The sequence below is a fragment of the Mustelus asterias genome, chromosome 21, assembly GCF_964213995.1.
Source record: "Mustelus asterias chromosome 21, sMusAst1.hap1.1, whole genome shotgun sequence".
NCBI lineage: Eukaryota > Metazoa > Chordata > Chondrichthyes > Carcharhiniformes > Triakidae > Mustelus > Mustelus asterias.
The window spans coordinates 24,546,352-24,564,439 of record NC_135821.1 but is presented as its reverse complement, the minus strand read 5'-3'; positions in this window follow the sequence as shown (position 1 = coordinate 24,564,439).

Below are 18,088 nucleotides of genomic sequence, written 5' to 3'. Positions count from 1 at the left end.
TGGATTCCGTTACTTGGATAGGATTGGATTGGATTGGATTGGATGCCGTTACTTGGATTGGATTGGATTGGATGCCGTTGCTTGGATTGGATTGGATTGGATTGCATTGGATTGGATTGGATTCGATTGGATGCCGTTACTTGGATTGGATTGGATTGGATGCCGTTGCTTGGATTGGATTGGATTGGATTGCATTGGATTGGATTGGATTGGATTGGATGCCGTTACTTGGATTGGATGAGATTGGATTGCATTGGATTGGATTGGATGCCGTTACTTGGATTGGATAGGATTGGATTGGATTGGATTGGATTAGATTGGATTGGATGCCTTTACTTTGATTGGATTGGATTGGATTGGATTGGATTTGATTGGATTGGACTGGATTGGATTGGATGCCGTTACTTGGATTGGATTGGATTGGATTGGATTGGATGCCGTTACTTGGAATGGATAGGATTGGATTGGATTGGATTGGATGCCGTTACTTGGATTGGATTGGATTTGATTGGATTGGATTGGATTGGATGCCGTTACTTGGATTGGATTGCATTGGATTGGATTGCATGCGGTTACTTGGATTAGATTGGATTCGATTGGATTGGATTGGATGGCGTTACTTGGTTTGGATTGGATTGGATGGCGTTACTTGGATTGGATTGGATTGGATTGGATTGGATGCCGTTACTAGCATTGGATTGGATTGGAATGGATTGGTTGCGGTTACTTGGGTTGGATTGGATTGGACTGGATTGGATTGCATTGGATTGGATGCCGTTACTTGGAATGGATTGGATTGGATTGGATGCGGTTACTTGGATTAGATTGGATTCGATTGGATTGGATTGGATGCCGTTACTTGGATTGGATTGGATTGGATTGGATTGGATTGGAACCGAATCGATGCCGTTACTTGGATTGGATTGGATTGGATGCCGTTACTTGGATTGGATTGGATTGGATTGGATGCCGTTACTTGGATTGGATTGGATTGGATTGGATGCCGTTACTTGGATTGGATTGGATTGGATTGGATGAGATTGGATTCCGTTACTTGGATAGGATTGGATTGGATTGGATTGGATGCCGTTACTTGGATTGGATTGGATTGGATGCCGTTGCTTGGATTGGATTGGATTGGATTGCATTGGATTGGATTGGATTCGATTGGATGCCGTTACTTGGATTGGATTGGATTGGATGCCGTTGCTTGGATTGGATTGGATTGGATTGCATTGGATTGGATTGGATTGGATTGGATGCCGTTACTTGGATTGGATGAGATTGGATTGCATTGGATTGGATTGGATGCCGTTACTTGGATTGGAATGGATTGGATTGGATTGGAACATAGAACATAGAACATTACAGCGCAGAACAGGCCCTTCGGCCCACGATGTTGCACCGACCAGATAAAAAAAAAACTGTGACCCTCCAACCTAAACCAATTTCTTTTCGTCCATGAACCTATCTACGGATCTCTTAAACGCCCCCAAACTAGGTGCATTTACAACTGATGCTGGCAGGGCATTCCAATCCCTCACCACCCTCTGGGTAAAGAACCTACCCCTGACATCGGTTCTATAACTACCCCCCCTCAATTTAAAGCCGTGCCCTCTCGTGCTGAATTTCTCCATCAGAGGAAAAAGGCTATCACTATCCACCCTATCTAAACCTCTAATCATCTTATATGTTTCAATAAGATCCCCTCTTAGCCGCCGCCTTTCCAGCGAAAACAATCCCAAATCCCTCAGCCTCTCCTCATAGGATCTCCCCTCCATACCAGGCAACATCCTGGTAAACCTCCTCTGCACCCTCTCCAAAGCCTCCACATCCTTCCTGTAATGTGGGGACCAGAACTGCACACAGTACTCCAAGTGCGGCCGCACCAGAGTTGTGTACAGTTGCAACATAACGCTACGACTCCTAAATTCAATCCCCCTACCAATAAACGCCAAGACACCATATGCCTTCTTAACAACCTTATCTACTTGATTCCCAACTTTCAGGGATCTATGCACACATACACCTAGATCCCTCTGCTCCTCCACACTATTCAAAGTCCTCCCGTTAGCCCTATACTCAACACATCTGTTATTCCTACCAAAGTGAATTACCTCACACTTCTCCGCATTAAACTCCATCCGCCACCTCTCGGCCCAACTTTGCAACCTGTCTAAGTCTTCCTGCAAACTACGACACCCTTCCTCACTGTCAACCACACCACCGACTTTGGTGTCATCAGCAAATTTGCTAATCCACCCAACTATACCCTCATCCAGATCATTAATAAATATTACAAACAGCAGTGGCCCCAAAACAGATCCCTGAGGTACACCACTTGTAACCGCACTCCATGATGAATATTTACTATCAACCACCACCCTCTGTTTCCTATCCGCTAGCCAATTCCTGATCCAATTTCCTAGATCACCCCCAATCCCAAACATCTGCATTTTCTGCAGAAGCCTACCATGGTGAACCTTATCAAACGGATTGGATTGGATTGGATAGGATGCCGTTACTTGGATTGGATTGGATTGGATTGCGTTGGATGCCGGTACTTGTATTGGATTGGATTGGATTGGATGCCGTTACTTGGAGTGGATTTGATTGTATTCGATTGGATTCGATTGGATGCCGTTACTTGGATTGGACTGGATTGGATGCCGTTACTTGGAATGGATTGGATTGGATTGGATTCGATGCGGTTATTTGTATTGGATTGGATTCGATTGGATTGGATTGGATACCGTTACTTGGATTGGATTGGATTGGATTGGATGCCGTTACTTGGATTGGATTGGATTGGATTGGATGCCGTTACTTGGATTGGATTGGATTGGATTGGATTGGATTCGGTTGGATGCCGTTACTTGGATTGGATTCGATTGGCTGCCGTTACTTGGATTGGATTGGATTGGATTGGATGCCGTTACTTGGATTGGATTGGATTGGATTAGATTGGATGCCGTTACTTGGATTGAATTGGATTGGATTTGATTGGATGCCGTTACTTGGATTGGATTGGATTGGGTGCCGTTGCTTGTATTGGATTGGATTGGATTGCATTGGATTGGATTGGATTCGATTGGATGCCGTTACTTGGATTGGATTGGATTGGATGCCGTTGCTTGGATTGGATTGGATTGGATTGCATTGGATTGGATTGGATTGGATTGGATGACGTTTCTTGGATTGGATTGGATTGGATTGGATTGAATGCCGTTACTTGGATTGGATTGAATTGGATTGGACTGGAAGACGTTGCTTGGATTGGATTGGATTGGATTGATTTGGATGCGGTTACTTGGATTGGATTGGATTGGATTGGATGCCGTTACTTGGATTGGATGAGATCGGATTGCATTGGATTGGATTGGATGCCGTTACTTGGATTGGATTGGATTTGATTGGATTGGATTGAATTGGATGCCGTTACTTGGATTGGATTGGATTGGATGCCGTTACTAGGGTTGGATTGGATTGGAATGGGTTGGTTGCGGTTACTTGGACTGGATTGAATTGGATTGGACTTGATTGGATTGGATTGGATTGGATTGGATGCCGTTATTGGAATGGATTGGATTGGATTGAATTGCTTGCGGTTACTTGGATTAGATTGGATTCGATTGGATTGGATTGGATGCCGTTCCTTGGATTGGATTGGATTGGATGGCGTTACTTGGATTGGATTGGATTGGATGCCGTTACTAGCATTGGATTGGATTGGAATGGATTGGTTGCGGTTACTTGGGTTGGATTGGATTGGACTGGATTGGATTGGATTGGATGCCGTTACTTGGAATGGATTGGATTGGATTGGATGCGGTTACTTGGATTAGATTGGATTCGAATGGATTGGATTGGATGCCGTTACTTGGATTGGATTGGATTGGATGCCGTTACTTGGATTGGATTGAATTGGATTGGAACCGAATGGATGCCGTTACTTGGATTGGATTGGATTGGATTGGGTTGGATGCCGTTACTTGGATTGGATTGGATTGGATTAGATTGGATGCCGTTACTTGGATTGGATTGGATTGGATTGGATGCCGTTACTTGAATTGGATTGGATTGGATTGGATTGGATGCCGTTACTTTGATTGGATTGGATTGGAATAGACGCCGTTACTTGGATTGGATTGGATTCGATTGGATTGGTTTGGATGACGTGACTTGGATTGGATTGGATTGGATTTGATTGGATTGGATTGCATTGGATGGGGTTACTTGGATTGGATTGGATTGGATTGGATGCCGTTACTTTGATTTGATTGGATTGGATTGGATTCGATTGGATGCAGTTACTTCGATTGGATTGGATTGGATTGGATTTGATTGGATTGGATGCGGTTACTTGGATTGTATTGGAATGGATTGGATTGGATTGGATGCCGTTACTTGCATTGGATTAGATTGGATTGGATTGGATTGGATTGGATGCCGTTACTTGGATTGGATTGGATGCCGTTACTTGGATTGGAGTGGATTGGATTGGATTGGTTGCCGTTCCTTGGATTGGATTGGATTGGATGCCGTTACCTGGATTGGAGTGGATTGGATTGTATTGGATGCTGTTCCTTGGATTGGATTGGATTGGATTGGATGCCGGTACTTGGATTGGATTGAATTGGATGCCGTAACTTGGACTGGATTGGAATTGATTGGATTCGATTGGATTGGATTGAATGCCGTTACTTGGATTGGATTGGATTGCATTGGATTAGATTGAATGCCGTTACTTGGATTGGATTGGATTGGATGGGATTGGATGCCGTTACTTGGATTGGATAGGATTGGATTGGATTGGATTGGATTAGATTGGATTGGATGCCTTTACTTTGATTGGATTGGATTGGATTGGATTGGATTTGATTGGATTGGACTGGATTGGATTGGATGCCGTTACTTGGATTGGATTGGATTGGATTGGATTGGATGCCGTTACTTGGAATGGATAGGATTGGATTGGATTGGATTGGATGCCGTTACTTGGATTGGATTGGATTTGATTGGATTGGATTGGATTGGATGCCGTTACTTGGATTGGATTGCATTGGATTGGATTGCATGCGGTTACTTGGATTAGATTGGATTCGATTGGATTGGATTGGATGGCGTTACTTGGTTTGGATTGGATTGGATGGCGTTACTTGGATTGGATTGGATTGGATTGGATTGGATGCCGTTACTAGCATTGGATTGGATTGGAATGGATTGGTTGCGGTTACTTGGGTTGGATTGGATTGGACTGGATTGGATTGCATTGGATTGGATGCCGTTACTTGGAATGGATTGGATTGGATTGGATGCGGTTACTTGGATTAGATTGGATTCGATTGGATTGGATTGGATGCCGTTACTTGGATTGGATTGGATTGGATTGGATTGGAACCGAATCGATGCCGTTACTTGGATTGGATTGGATTGGATGCCGTTACTTGGATTGGATTGGATTGGATTGGATGCCGTTACTTGGATTGGATTGGATTGGATTGGATGCCGTTACTTGGATTGGATTGGATTGGATTGGATGAGATTGGATTCCGTTACTTGGATAGGATTGGATTGGATTGGATTGGATGCCGTTACTTGGATTGGATTGGATTGGATGCCGTTGCTTGGATTGGATTGGATTGGATTGCATTGGATTGGATTGGATTCGATTGGATGCCGTTACTTGGATTGGATTGGATTGGATGCCGTTGCTTGGATTGGATTGGATTGGATTGCATTGGATTGGATTGGATTGGATTGGATGCCGTTACTTGGATTGGATGAGATTGGATTGCATTGGATTGGATTGGATGCCGTTACTTGGATTGGATAGGATTGGATTGGATTGGATTGGATTAGATTGGATTGGATGCCTTTACTTTGATTGGATTGGATTGGATTGGATTGGATTTGATTGGATTGGACTGGATTGGATTGGATGCCGTTACTTGGATTGGATTGGATTGGATTGGATTGGATGCCGTTACTTGGAATGGATAGGATTGGATTGGATTGGATTGGATGCCGTTACTTGGATTGGATTGGATTTGATTGGATTGGATTGGATTGGATGCCGTTACTTGGATTGGATTGCATTGGATTGGATTGCATGCGGTTACTTGGATTAGATTGGATTCGATTGGATTGGATTGGATGGCGTTACTTGGTTTGGATTGGATTGGATGGCGTTACTTGGATTGGATTGGATTGGATTGGATTGGATGCCGTTACTAGCATTGGATTGGATTGGAATGGATTGGTTGCGGTTACTTGGGTTGGATTGGATTGGACTGGATTGGATTGCATTGGATTGGATGCCGTTACTTGGAATGGATTGGATTGGATTGGATGCGGTTACTTGGATTAGATTGGATTCGATTGGATTGGATTGGATGCCGTTACTTGGATTGGATTGGATTGGATTGGATTGGAACCGAATCGATGCCGTTACTTGGATTGGATTGGATTGGATGCCGTTACTTGGATTGGATTGGATTGGATTGGATGCCGTTACTTGGATTGGATTGGATTGGATTGGATGCCGTTACTTGGATTGGATTGGATTGGATTGGATGAGATTGGATTCCGTTACTTGGATAGGATTGGATTGGATTGGATTGGATGCCGTTACTTGGATTGGATTGGATTGGATGCCGTTGCTTGGATTGGATTGGATTGGATTGCATTGGATTGGATTGGATTCGATTGGATGCCGTTACTTGGATTGGATTGGATTGGATGCCGTTGCTTGGATTGGATTGGATTGGATTGCATTGGATTGGATTGGATTGGATTGGATGCCGTTACTTGGATTGGATGAGATTGGATTGCATTGGATTGGATTGGATGCCGTTACTTGGATTGGAATGGATTGGATTGGATTAGAACATAGAACATAGAACATTACAGCGCAGAACAGGCCCTTCGGCCCACGATGTTGCACCGACCAGATAAAAAAAAAACTGTGACCCTCCAACCTAAACCAATTTCTTTTCGTCCATGAACCTATCTACGGATCTCTTAAACGCCCCCAAACTAGGCGCATTTACAACTGATGCTGGCAGGGCATTCCAATCCCTCACCACCCTCTGGGTAAAGAACCTACCCCTGACATCGGTTCTATAACTACCCCCCCTCAATTTAAAGCCGTGCCCTCTCGTGCTGAATTTCTCCATCAGAGGAAAAAGGCTATCACTATCCACCCTATCTAAACCTCTAATCATCTTATATGTTTCAATAAGATCCCCTCTTAGCCGCCGCCTTTCCAGCGAAAACAATCCCAAATCCCTCAGCCTCTCCTCATAGGATCTCCCCTCCATACCAGGCAACATCCTGGTAAACCTCCTCTGCACCCTCTCCAAAGCCTCCACATCCTTCCTGTAATGTGGGGACCAGAACTGCACACAGTACTCCAAGTGCGGCCGCACCAGAGTTGTGTACAGTTGCAACATAACGCTACGACTCCTAAATTCAATCCCCCTACCAATAAACGCCAAGACACCATATGCCTTCTTAACAACCTTATCTACTTGATTCCCAACTTTCAGGGATCTATGCACACATACACCTAGATCCCTCTGCTCCTCCACACTATTCAAAGTCCTCCCGTTAGCCCTATACTCAACACATCTGTTATTCCTACCAAAGTGAATTACCTCACACTTCTCCGCATTAAACTCCATCCGCCACCTCTCGGCCCAACTTTGCAACCTGTCTAAGTCTTCCTGCAAACTACGACACCCTTCCTCACTGTCAACCACACCACCGACTTTGGTGTCATCAGCAAATTTGCTAATCCACCCAACTATACCCTCATCCAGATCATTAATAAATATTACAAACAGCAGTGGCCCCAAAACAGATCCCTGAGGTACACCACTTGTAACCGCACTCCATGATGAATATTTACTATCAACCACCACCCTCTGTTTCCTATCCGCTAGCCAATTCCTGATCCAATTTCCTAGATCACCCCCAATCCCAAACATCTGCATTTTCTGCAGAAGCCTACCATGGTGAACCTTATCAAACGGATTGGATTGGATTGGATAGGATGCCGTTACTTGGATTGGATTGGATTGGATTGCGTTGGATGCCGGTACTTGTATTGGATTGGATTGGATTGGATGCCGTTACTTGGAGTGGATTTGATTGTATTCGATTGGATTCGATTGGATGCCGTTACTTGGATTGGACTGGATTGGATGCCGTTACTTGGAATGGATTGGATTGGATTGGATTCGATGCGGTTATTTGTATTGGATTGGATTCGATTGGATTGGATTGGATACCGTTACTTGGATTGGATTGGATTGGATTGGATGCCGTTACTTGGATTGGATTGGATTGGATTGGATGCCGTTACTTGGATTGGATTGGATTGGATTGGATTGGATTCGGTTGGATGCCGTTACTTGGATTGGATTCGATTGGCTGCCGTTACTTGGATTGGATTGGATTGGATTGGATGCCGTTACTTGGATTGGATTGGATTGGATTAGATTGGATGCCGTTACTTGGATTGAATTGGATTGGATTTGATTGGATGCCGTTACTTGGATTGGATTGGATTGGGTGCCGTTGCTTGTATTGGATTGGATTGGATTGCATTGGATTGGATTGGATTCGATTGGATGCCGTTACTTGGATTGGATTGGATTGGATGCCGTTGCTTGGATTGGATTGGATTGGATTGCATTGGATTGGATTGGATTGGATTGGATGACGTTTCTTGGATTGGATTGGATTGGATTGGATTGAATGCCGTTACTTGGATTGGATTGAATTGGATTGGACTGGAAGACGTTGCTTGGATTGGATTGGATTGGATTGATTTGGATGCGGTTACTTGGATTGGATTGGATTGGATTGGATGCCGTTACTTGGATTGGATGAGATCGGATTGCATTGGATTGGATTGGATGCCGTTACTTGGATTGGAATGGATTGGATCGGATTGGATTGGATAGGATGCCGTTACTTGGATTGGATTGGATTGGATTGGGTTGGATGCCGGTACTTGGATTGGATTGGATTGGATTGGATGCCGTTACTTGGAGTGGATTTGATTGGATTCGATTGGATTCGATTGGATGCCGTTACTTGGATTGGACTGGATTGGATGCCGTTACTTGGAATGGATTGGATTGGATTGGATTGGTTTGGATTGAATGCCGTTACTTGGATTGGATTGAATTGGATTGGATTGGAAGCCGTTGCTTGGATTGGATTGGATTGGATTCATTTGGATGCGGTTACTTGGATTGGATTGGATTGGATTGGATGCCGTTACTTGGATTGGATGAGATTGGATTGCAGTGGATTGGATTGGATGCCGTTACGTGGATTGGAATGGATTGGATTGGATTGGATTGGATGCCGTTACTTGGATTGGATTGGATGCCGTTACTAGGGTTGGATTGAATTGGAATGGGTTGGTTGCGGTTCCGTGGACTGGATTGGATTGGAATTGACTGGATTGGATTGGATTGGATTGGATTGGATGCCGTTACTTGGAATGGATTGTATTGGATTGCATGCGGTTTCTTGGATCAGATTGGATTCGATTGGATTGGGTTGGATTGGATGGCGTTACTTGGATTGGATTGAATTGGATTGGATGCCGTTACTAGCATTGGATTGGATTGGAATGGATTGGTTGCGGTTACTTGGGTTGGATTGCATTGGACTGGATTGGATTGGATTGGATGCCGTTACTTGGAATGGATTGGATTGGATTGGATGCGGTTACTTGGATCAGATTGGATTCGATTGGATTGGATTGGATGCCGTTACTTGGATTGGATTGGATTGGATGCCGTTACGTGTATTGGATTGAATTGGATTGGAACCGAATGGATGCCGTTACTTGGATTGGATTGGATTGGATGCCGTTACTTGGATTGGATTGGATTGGATTGGATGCCGTTACTTGGATTGGATTGGATTGGATTGGATGCCGTTACTTGGATTGGATTGGATTGGATTGGATGAGATTGGATTCCGTTACTTGGATAGGATTGGATTGGATTGGATTGGATGCCGTTACTTGGATTGGATTGGATTGGATGCCGTTGCTTGGATTGGATTGGATTGGATTGCATTGGATTGGATTGGATTCGATTGGATGCCGTTACTTGGATTGGATTGGATTGGATGCCGTTGCTTGGATTGGATTGGATTGGATTGCATTGGATTGGATTGGATTGGATTGGATGCCGTTACTTGGATTGGATGAGATTGGATTGCATTGGATTGGATTGGATGCCGTTACTTGGATTGGAATGGATTGGATTGGATTAGAACATAGAACATAGAACATTACAGCGCAGAACAGGCCCTTCGGCCCACGATGTTGCACCGACCAGATAAAAAAAAAACTGTGACCCTCCAACCTAAACCAATTTCTTTTCGTCCATGAACCTATCTACGGATCTCTTAAACGCCCCCAAACTAGGCGCATTTACAACTGATGCTGGCAGGGCATTCCAATCCCTCACCACCCTCTGGGTAAAGAACCTACCCCTGACATCGGTTCTATAACTACCCCCCCTCAATTTAAAGCCGTGCCCTCTCGTGCTGAATTTCTCCATCAGAGGAAAAAGGCTATCACTATCCACCCTATCTAAACCTCTAATCATCTTATATGTTTCAATAAGATCCCCTCTTAGCCGCCGCCTTTCCAGCGAAAACAATCCCAAATCCCTCAGCCTCTCCTCATAGGATCTCCCCTCCATACCAGGCAACATCCTGGTAAACCTCCTCTGCACCCTCTCCAAAGCCTCCACATCCTTCCTGTAATGTGGGGACCAGAACTGCACACAGTACTCCAAGTGCGGCCGCACCAGAGTTGTGTACAGTTGCAACATAACGCTACGACTCCTAAATTCAATCCCCCTACCAATAAACGCCAAGACACCATATGCCTTCTTAACAACCTTATCTACTTGATTCCCAACTTTCAGGGATCTATGCACACATACACCTAGATCCCTCTGCTCCTCCACACTATTCAAAGTCCTCCCGTTAGCCCTATACTCAACACATCTGTTATTCCTACCAAAGTGAATTACCTCACACTTCTCCGCATTAAACTCCATCCGCCACCTCTCGGCCCAACTTTGCAACCTGTCTAAGTCTTCCTGCAAACTACGACACCCTTCCTCACTGTCAACCACACCACCGACTTTGGTGTCATCAGCAAATTTGCTAATCCACCCAACTATACCCTCATCCAGATCATTAATAAATATTACAAACAGCAGTGGCCCCAAAACAGATCCCTGAGGTACACCACTTGTAACCGCACTCCATGATGAATATTTACTATCAACCACCACCCTCTGTTTCCTATCCGCTAGCCAATTCCTGATCCAATTTCCTAGATCACCCCCAATCCCAAACATCTGCATTTTCTGCAGAAGCCTACCATGGTGAACCTTATCAAACGGATTGGATTGGATTGGATAGGATGCCGTTACTTGGATTGGATTGGATTGGATTGCGTTGGATGCCGGTACTTGTATTGGATTGGATTGGATTGGATGCCGTTACTTGGAGTGGATTTGATTGTATTCGATTGGATTCGATTGGATGCCGTTACTTGGATTGGACTGGATTGGATGCCGTTACTTGGAATGGATTGGATTGGATTGGATTCGATGCGGTTATTTGTATTGGATTGGATTCGATTGGATTGGATTGGATACCGTTACTTGGATTGGATTGGATTGGATTGGATGCCGTTACTTGGATTGGATTGGATTGGATTGGATGCCGTTACTTGGATTGGATTGGATTGGATTGGATTGGATTCGGTTGGATGCCGTTACTTGGATTGGATTCGATTGGCTGCCGTTACTTGGATTGGATTGGATTGGATTGGATGCCGTTACTTGGATTGGATTGGATTGGATTAGATTGGATGCCGTTACTTGGATTGAATTGGATTGGATTTGATTGGATGCCGTTACTTGGATTGGATTGGATTGGGTGCCGTTGCTTGTATTGGATTGGATTGGATTGCATTGGATTGGATTGGATTCGATTGGATGCCGTTACTTGGATTGGATTGGATTGGATGCCGTTGCTTGGATTGGATTGGATTGGATTGCATTGGATTGGATTGGATTGGATTGGATGACGTTTCTTGGATTGGATTGGATTGGATTGGATTGAATGCCGTTACTTGGATTGGATTGAATTGGATTGGACTGGAAGACGTTGCTTGGATTGGATTGGATTGGATTGATTTGGATGCGGTTACTTGGATTGGATTGGATTGGATTGGATGCCGTTACTTGGATTGGATGAGATCGGATTGCATTGGATTGGATTGGATGCCGTTACTTGGATTGGAATGGATTGGATCGGATTGGATTGGATAGGATGCCGTTACTTGGATTGGATTGGATTGGATTGGGTTGGATGCCGGTACTTGGATTGGATTGGATTGGATTGGATGCCGTTACTTGGAGTGGATTTGATTGGATTCGATTGGATTCGATTGGATGCCGTTACTTGGATTGGACTGGATTGGATGCCGTTACTTGGAATGGATTGGATTGGATTGGATTGGTTTGGATTGAATGCCGTTACTTGGATTGGATTGAATTGGATTGGATTGGAAGCCGTTGCTTGGATTGGATTGGATTGGATTCATTTGGATGCGGTTACTTGGATTGGATTGGATTGGATTGGATGCCGTTACTTGGATTGGATGAGATTGGATTGCAGTGGATTGGATTGGATGCCGTTACGTGGATTGGAATGGATTGGATTGGATTGGATTGGATGCCGTTACTTGGATTGGATTGGATGCCGTTACTAGGGTTGGATTGAATTGGAATGGGTTGGTTGCGGTTCCGTGGACTGGATTGGATTGGAATTGACTGGATTGGATTGGATTGGATTGGATTGGATGCCGTTACTTGGAATGGATTGTATTGGATTGCATGCGGTTTCTTGGATCAGATTGGATTCGATTGGATTGGGTTGGATTGGATGGCGTTACTTGGATTGGATTGAATTGGATTGGATGCCGTTACTAGCATTGGATTGGATTGGAATGGATTGGTTGCGGTTACTTGGGTTGGATTGCATTGGACTGGATTGGATTGGATTGGATGCCGTTACTTGGAATGGATTGGATTGGATTGGATGCGGTTACTTGGATCAGATTGGATTCGATTGGATTGGATTGGATGCCGTTACTTGGATTGGATTGGATTGGATGCCGTTACGTGTATTGGATTGAATTGGATTGGAACCGAATGGATGCCGTTAGTTGGATTGGATTGGATTCGATTGGGTTGGATGCCGTTACTTGGATTGGATTGGATTGCATTCGATTGGATGCCGTTACTTGGATTGGATTGGATTGGATGCCGTTACTTGAATTGGATTGGATTGGATTGGATGCCGTTACTTGGATTGGATTGGATTGGAATAGATGCCGTTACTTGGATTGTATTGGATTCGATTGGATTGGATTGGATGACGTGACCTGGATTGGATTGGATTGGACTGGGTTTGATTGGATTGGAATGGATTAGATGGGGTTACTTGGATTGGATTGGATTGGATGCCGTTACTTTGATTTGATTGGTTTGGATTGGATTCGATTGGATGCAGTTACCTCAATTGGATTGGATTGGATTGGATTGGATTGGATTTGATTGGATTGAATTGGATGCGGCTACTTGGATTGTATTGGAATGGATTGGATTGGATTGGATGCCGTTACTTGGATTGGATTAGATTGGATTGGCTGGGATTGGATTGGATGCCGTTACTTGGATTGGATTGGATTGGATGCCGTTACTTGGATTGGAGTGGAATGGATTGGATTGGATGCCGTTCCTTGGATTGGATTGGATTGGATTGGATGCCGTTACTTGGATTGGATTGAATTGGATGCCGTAACATGGACTGGATTGGATTTGATTGGATTGGATTGGATTGGATTGAATGCCGTTACTTGGATTGGATTGGATTGGATTGGATTAGATTGGATTGGATGCCTTTACTTGGATTGGATTGGATTGGATTGGATTTGATTGGATTGGATTGGATTGCATTGGATGCCGTTACTTGGATTGGATTGGATTGGAATAGATGCCGTTACTTGGATTGGATTGGATTCGATTGGATTGGATTGGATGACGTGACTTGGATTGGATTGGATTGGATTGGATTTGATTGGATTGGATTGGATTAGATGGGGTTACTTGGATTGGATTGGATTGGATGCCGTTACTTTGATTTGATTGGATTGGATTGGATTCGATTGGATGCAGTTACCTCGATTGGATTGGATTGGATTGGATTGGATTTGATTGGATTGGATTGGATGCGGTTACTTGGATTGTATTGGAATGGATTGGATTGGATTGGATGCCGTTACTTGGATTGGATTAGATTGGATTGCCTGGGATTGGATTGGATGCCGTTACTTGGATTGGATTGGATTGGATGCCGTTACTTGGATTGGAGTGGAATGGATTGGATTGGATGCCGTTCCTTGGATTGGATTGGATTGGATTGGATTCCGTTACTTGGATTGGATTGAATTGGATGCCGTAACATGGACTGGATTGGATTTGATTGGATTGGATTGGATTGGATTGAATGCCGTTTCTTGGATTGGATTGGATTGGATTAGATTGGATTGGATGCCTTTACTTGGATTGGATTGGATTGGATTGGATTGGATTTGATTGGATTGTATTGGATTGGATTGGATGCCGTTACTTGGATTGGATTGGATTGGATTGGATGCCGTTACTTGGAATGGATAGGATTGGATTGGATTGGATTGGATGCCATTACTTGGATTGGATTGGATTGGATTGGATTGGATGCCGTTACTTGGATTGGATTGGATTGGATTGGATTGGATGCCGTTACTAGGATTGGATTGGATTGGATTGGATTGGATTGGATGCCATTACTTGGAATGGATTGGATTGGATTGGATGCGGTTACTTGGATTAGATTGGATTCGATTGGATTGGCTTGGATGCCGTTACTTGGAGTGGATTGGATTGGATGCCGTTACTTGGATTGGATAGGATTGGATTGGATTGGAACCGAATGGATGCCGTCACTTGGATTGGATTGGATTGGATTGGATTGAGTTGGATGCCGTTACATGAATTGGATTGGATTGGATTGGATTGGATGACGTTACTTGAATTGGATTGGATTGGATTGGATTGGATGCCGTTACTTGGATTGGATTGGATTGGAATAGATGCCGTTACTTGGATTGGATTGGATTCGATTGGATTGGATTGGATGACGTGACTTGGATTGGATTGGATTGGATTGGATTGGATTTGATTGGATTGGATTGGATTGGATAGGGTTACTTGGATTGGATTGGATTGGATGCCGTTACTTTGATTTGATTGGATTGGATTGGATTCGATTGGATGCAGTTACTTCGATTGGATTGGATTGGATTGGATTGGATTGGATTGGATTGGATTGGATTTGATTGGATTGGATTGGATGACGTGACTTGGATTGGATTGGATTGGACTGGATTTGATTGGATTGGAATGGATTAGATGGGGTTACTTGGATTGGATTGGATTGGATGCCGTTACTTTGATTTGATTGGTTTGGATTGGATTCGATTGGATGCAGTTACCTCGATTGGATTGGATTGGATTGGATTTGATTGGATTGAATTGGATGCGGTTACTTGGATTGTATTGGAATGGATTGGATTGGATTGGATGCCGTTACTTGGATTGGATTAGATTGGATTGGCTGGGATTGGATTGGATGCCGTTACTTGGATTGGAATGGATTGGATTGGATTGGATTGAATTGGATTGGATAGGATTCCGTTACTTGGATTGGTTTGGATTGGATTGGGTTGGATGCCGGTACTTGGATTGGATTGGATTGGATGCCGTTACTTGGAGTGGATTTGATTGGATTCGATAGGATGCCGTTACTTGCATTGGATTGGATTGGATTGGATTGGTTTGGATTGAATGCCGTTACTTGGATTGGATTGAATTGGATTGGATTGGAAGCCGTTGCTTGGATTGGATTGGATTGGATTCATTTGGATGCGGTTACTTGGATTGGATTGGATTGGATTGGATGCCGTTACTTGGATTGGATGAGATTGGATTGCAGTGGATTGGATTGGATGCCGTTACGTGGATTGGAATGGATTGGATTGGATTGGATTGGATGCCGTTACTTGGATTGGATTGGATGCCGTTACTAGGGTTGGATTGAATTGGAATGGGTTGGTTGCGGTTACGTGGACTGGATTGGATTGGAATTGACTGGATTGGATTGGATTGGATTGGATTGGATGCCGTTACTTGGAATGGATTGTATTGGATTGCATGCGGTTTCTTGGATCAGATTGGATTCGATTGGATTGGGTTGGATTGGATGGCGTTACTTGGATTGGATTGAATTGGATTGGATGCCGTTACTAGCATTGGATTGGATTGGAATGGATTGGTTGCGGTTACTTGGGTTGGATTGCATTGGACTGGATTGGATTGGATTGGATGCCGTTACTTGGAATGGATTGGATTGGATTGGATGCGGTTACTTGGATCAGATTGGATTCGATTGGATTGGATTGGATGCCGTTACTTGGATTGGATTGGATTGGATGCCGTTACGTGTATTGGATTGAATTGGATTGGAACCGAATGGATGCCGTTAGTTGGATTGGATTGGATTCGATTGGGTTGGATGCCGTTACTTGGATTGGATTGGATTGCATTCGATTGGATGCCGTTACTTGGATTGGATTGGATTGGATGCCGTTACTTGAATTGGATTGGATTGGATTGGATGCCGTTACTTGGATTGGATTGGATTGGAATAGATGCCGTTACTTGGATTGTATTGGATTCGATTGGATTGGATTGGATGACGTGACTTGGATTGGATTGGATTGGACTGGGTTTGATTGGATTGGAATGGATTAGATGGGGTTACTTGGATTGGATTGGATTGGATGCCGTTACTTTGATTTGATTGGTTTGGATTGGATTCGATTGGATGCAGTTACCTCAATTGGATTGGATTGGATTGGATTGGATTGGATTTGATTGGATTGAATTGGATGCGGCTACTTGGATTGTATTGGAATGGATTGGATTGGATTGGATGCCGTTACTTGGATTGGATTAGATTGGATTGGCTGGGATTGGATTGGATGCCGTTACTTGGATTGGATTGGATTGGATGCCGTTACTTGGATTGGAGTGGAATGGATTGGATTGGATGCCGTTCCTTGGATTGGATTGGATTGGATTGGATGCCGTTACTTGGATTGGATTGAATTGGATGCCGTAACATGGACTGGATTGGATTTGATTGGATTGGATTGGATTGGATTGAATGCCGTTACTTGGATTGGATTGGATTGGATTGGATTAGATTGGATTGGATGCCTTTACTTGGATTGGATTGGATTGGATTGGATTGGATTGGATTTGATTGGATTGGATTGGATTGCATTGGATGCCGTTACTTGGATTGGATTGGATTGGAATAGATGCCGTTACTTGGATTGGATTGGATTCGATTGGATTGGATTGGATGACGTGACTTGGATTGGATTGGATTGGATTGGATTTGATTGGATTGGATTGGATTAGATGGGGTTACTTGGATTGGATTGGATTGGATGCCGTTACTTTGATTTGATTGGATTGGATTGGATTCGATTGGATGCAGTTACCTCGATTGGATTGGATTGGATTGGATTGGATTTGATTGGATTGGATTGGATGCGGTTACTTGGATTGTATTGGAATGGATTGGATTGGATTGGATGCCGTTACTTGGATTGGATTAGATTGGATTGCCTGGGATTGGATTGGATGCCGTTACTTGGATTGGATTGGATTGGATGCCGTTACTTGGATTGGAGTGGAATGGATTGGATTGGATGCCGTTCCTTGGATTGGATTGGATTGGATTGGATTCCGTTACTTGGATTGGATTGAATTGAATGCCGTAACATGGACTGGATTGGATTTGATTGGATTGGATTGGATTGGATTGGATGCCGTTACTAGCATTGGATTGGATT